The sequence below is a fragment of the Oncorhynchus masou genome, unplaced genomic scaffold, assembly GCF_036934945.1.
Source record: "Oncorhynchus masou masou isolate Uvic2021 unplaced genomic scaffold, UVic_Omas_1.1 unplaced_scaffold_15096, whole genome shotgun sequence".
In the NCBI taxonomy this organism is placed as follows: Eukaryota; Metazoa; Chordata; class Actinopteri; order Salmoniformes; family Salmonidae; genus Oncorhynchus; species Oncorhynchus masou.
In genome coordinates, this window is record NW_027005115.1 from 1 (window position 1) to 4319 (window position 4319).

The following is a 4319-nucleotide window of genomic DNA, read 5'->3' on the forward strand; positions in this document are numbered from 1 at the left end:
TCCTGTCATAGAGGCGGACCGAGCCGTCGCCCAGCCCCGCTGCGATGAGAGACCGCTGTGAGTCACATGACAGGCAAGTCACACAGCTGTCTGCCCCCGTTGGGATGTCCTGAACCTTCATCTCCCTCTCCGTGTCCCAGATCCTGATGACCCTCACGTCTCCAGAAGTCATCAGCAGCCCCGTCTCCTGCTCCCAGTCCACCACCATGCCTGCACCTCCCTGTCCCTTACTCCTGTCCAGACAGATGGAGACCCGCCTGGCCAGACCTCGGGTGGTGGGGAGCATGTCGGACAGGCCCTGCCACGCCGTCACCATCTCGGGGTTCCGTTGGTCCGCAAAGTTCTTCCAGATACGCAACGCCCCGTCATCTGTAGCAGTGAGCAGCAGGGAGTAGTCATGTCCGTTGAGGTACTCCATAGCTGTGATGCGGGTGTAGCGAGGGTTCCCGTTGTAGAAATAGTCCAACCTCTCTGCTTTCTCCCAGTCCCAGAAACAGATGCTGTCTTTGTCTGCCACGGCGATGCAGGGGTTGAAGGGGTGGAACTTGACCACGGAGGGAACGCCAGGGTTACGGTTGATGAAGATCTGGTCGTCCAGACGTGTCACGCCTCTCTGCGTGATCCGTTGACTCTGTTTTCGAACGCGGGCGTTCCTCAGGAACCTCCACTCCCTCTCTTTCCTCACCTGGCTCTCCACATCATGCTCTTCTGGGATCTTCATAACAGGCTGAGCAAAGTACTGTAGACAGGTTAGCATTCATGTAGGCCTTGTGACCTCCTGGGTCATCTGCATCATCCCCGGCCTGTTCAGAGCCGGAGGGCCCCGTGTCGAACATCTTGCGCGTGCGGGGGAACTGGTGGGAGTGGGGGGCCTGTCCGCCCAGCGTGGGGGTGTAGGGGGGTCGCGTGGGAGGCTGTTCACCTCCGCATGTCGGGGGTTTGGGCACCTCGTTAGTCAGACTGGAGCTGCTGGCACTGGGCATGGGGGGAGAACCACCTGCCTGGTGGATGTGTGCCCCCTTGCTGGTGGGGCTGGCAGGTGCCGACTGGGTGAGAGAGCCAGAGTCCAGGATCCTCTGGGGCCAAGCGTTCATAGTGGCCTGGGGAGACAGAGACAGAGACAGGGCCTTGTAGGCGATGCTGTTGAGGACCTTCATGGCCAGGTCGCACACCTCTGGGAACGGGTCGGCCGCCAGGTGCAGGAGAACCCTCCAGATCTGTGTGTAAACGCTGTTGAATGACACCCCTATGAGGGAGTTGAGGGAAGAGTAGGAGGACACTCGTTTCATCTTGTCGATGGTCTCAAAGGAGAGGATGTACTCGTCGTTGTCAGGGCTACCCAGGGTGCTGCTGGCACTGCTGCTGGTGCTCAGGTTACCTGGAGAGAACGTCACCGGACCACCCTCTTCGTTGAGGTTGAGGTTCTGCAGGCTCTTGTTGAGGTTGCGTGAGGTGGTGGCAGCTCTGATGTTGGTGTAGGAGTTGACTGAACGCAGCCGCGGGATGGCCGGGCTGTCGCACACTGGAGTCAGGTTACAGGGCTCTAAGGTGTTGGCAGTTGAGGGTACAGGGTAGTTCTTCTCCTCCTCCATGAACTGCAGGGCCACGGTGCAGAAGTTACCCTCGTACTGAACCACCAGGTGACTCAGAGCCACCACCAGCTCCTTGCGGACCACAGGGCTGCCGTCGTTGATGAGCTGTGCCAGCATCATGGCCACGTTGTGGTCAATGGTCGTAGAATGGTCCGTCCGCTCGGCCGAGTTGCCCACAAATGTCCCCAGGGCAAACACCGCCGCACAGCGCACCTCAGGTATGGGGTCGGACAGCAGGCTGTAGAGCTTCTCGTGGGCACTGTCCCTGACACCACACCAGCGGGCCGAGTCAAAGTTCTGCCAGATGCGTCCCAGGCAGATGGCCACCCACTGACGGAGCAGGGGATGAGGGTCAGAGAGCTGCTCCAGGCAGATGGCTATCAGGTTCCCCTGCAGACAGGCCTCCTGGCCTGTGGTGTAGCTGTTGACAATCACAGCCAGGATAAAGACAGCCATGGTGCGGTGCTCAGCAGGCATGTAGGGGTCGGCCAGGACAGACAGGAAGTACTTGTGTCCGTTGTCCTTTACCAGGTCTGCCTGACATGAGCTGTCCACAGCCAGGATCTTAGCCCAGATGAAGACCAGCAGGGGTCGGAGCTCCCGCGCAGAGCTCTGTAGCAGCTTCAACACGTAAGGGAAGATCCCTACGGAGAGGGCCAGACTGACGGCCCAGGGACCCAGGTCCAGGAAGCGGCCGAGCAGGTCCAGCACTCTCAGCCTGTGAACCTGACTCAAGAGGACCTGCAGTACGATGGGGAGCTGTTCGGGGGGGTTCCTGTTCTCCACTCCCATGGTCAGCCACACCTGGAACGCTGTCAGCTGCTCTGCAAAGAACGGACTGTGCCTGAAGGCGGTGCCCTCCTCAATGATGGTAGGCAGCTGAGAGAGACAGATGTCCACAGCCAGGTCCCATGCCTGCCACATGGCGTGCATGTATGTAGGTGGCAGGCGCGGACTGCTGACAGGGGTGCAGTTGTATGACCTCATTATCCTCTCGGCCAACAGGAAGTTGCGGAATAAACTGGCCACCAACAGGTCCTGACGAAAGAGCTTCTGGAAAAGATCTCTGGGCAGCACGTTCCAGGCGATAGTGTCAGTGATAGCAGTGAAGATCCAGTTGAGCTCTCCCAGTGGGGTGCGTCTGTCATTCAGTCTCCCAGGTATCTTCTCAATGAGGTCCAACGTCACTCCTGGCACCAGCTTGGCACTTTTCTGCATGCAAAACCAGCGCAGGGCGATCTTGATGGGCGTGGTGAGGCAGGAGGTGAAGAGGTCAGCGGGGAGGTCAGGGTTCATGGGCAATAGCTCCGAGGCCTCGCAGGCAGCCAGCTGGATACAGTTCTTCATGGAGGGGGGGAGAGGCATCTGGGCCAGGGGGTGGTTAGGGTTAATGGCTGCCACCTCCAACTCCTGCTCTCTCTGCAGGGCGAACTGTTTGAAAGACTTGACGATGATGCCAGCGTTGGAGCAGTCGTAAACGAAGATAGAGGGGCTGCCCATCCACGTCTGGAGGTCGTACACAGACAGAGGGATGTACTGGGTGTAGTTCTTGTTGAAGACCCAGATCTCTCCGTTGACGGTGGGTCGAGGGACCCCGTGTCCATTGTAGTGGAAGAGGACACGCTCCTCCTTGGCATTGCGTCTCAAGGACGTACACAGCTTCTTCACCTCGTCTACGGGTCCAGGGTTCAAGTCCCTGTTCAGGCGCCAATTCTGTAGCGGTATTTATTAGAGAGGGGTAAAGAAAGATTTTGTTCGGGCGCCAGGCAGGTATTAACCATGCCGAAAGGAAAAGAGTAGAATAGAGAGAGTACCACTACCAGACCCACACACATCAGCAGAAGAGACTGCCTAGAGTGTAGCCTGTTTACCAGATAGCCAGTGGAGAGAAAAGAGAATACACACCATATAAAACCCACATCACAGCACAGGGGTAACCCCAACAAAATACTTCATACAATAATACTAATAATGGCAAGAGCAGATTAACAGCATCTTCATACAAATACGAACCCAGTCATCAACAGGGATTTTTAATAAATATATTATTTTCTAGTGGATGAGTGCAGAGGGTATGAATGTGGGGGGGGTGTTCATCGACACAACAAAGGCCTTAAAAATGTCCACAGTCTTCTCGGCCACATGTCATTAGTACACACCTCACCTCAATACAGTTCACATAACAATACACAACTTGCAAGCAACCTCCCTTTAAACTAAAATGTCCATCAAAATACTTGTGGCAGGGGCAATAATAATCCAGCTCTAATGAACTTCAATGGGAAGTGCATTTGAAAAATGAAGAGAGTCTGTTGCAGGGTAAAGCACTGGAACGAGAGGGAAGAAAGAGAGAAAAGAAATCTTAGCTGTGGTCTTCAGGCCTGCCGGTGTACGGTCTGACTGTCCGATGGTTTGTTGGTTTGTATGGTAAAGCTTCGCAACAATGTTGCTACTAATCCATGCGATCCATAACGGGCGCGGTCCCAAACAAAAACAACCACGATCTAAAGCGATCACACCGATGATTGAGTTAAATACTTTATAAACTACAAACGCTGAAAAACAAACAAAACTTCTGCAGCACAGCACACACAATCAAACTGTCGCGCCAGCCAAGAGCCCCTCCCCAAAGAGCTGAATGAGCTCTCTTTATCTCCTCCTTCCTTAGTGCTCATGCGCTCTTAAAGTGGCAGTGCACGGTGAAGGCTCCGAGCAGATTTCGCCACA

The 4319-nt window shown here is 55.4% G+C and overlaps 1 pseudogene; it reads right to left on the reverse strand.

The window, feature by feature from the left end:
• Positions 1-3: 3 nt before the first annotated feature.
• On the reverse strand, positions 4-3305 carry LOC135531086 (regulatory-associated protein of mTOR-like; annotated as a pseudogene).
• Between the last annotated feature and the right edge of the window lie 1014 nt (positions 3306-4319).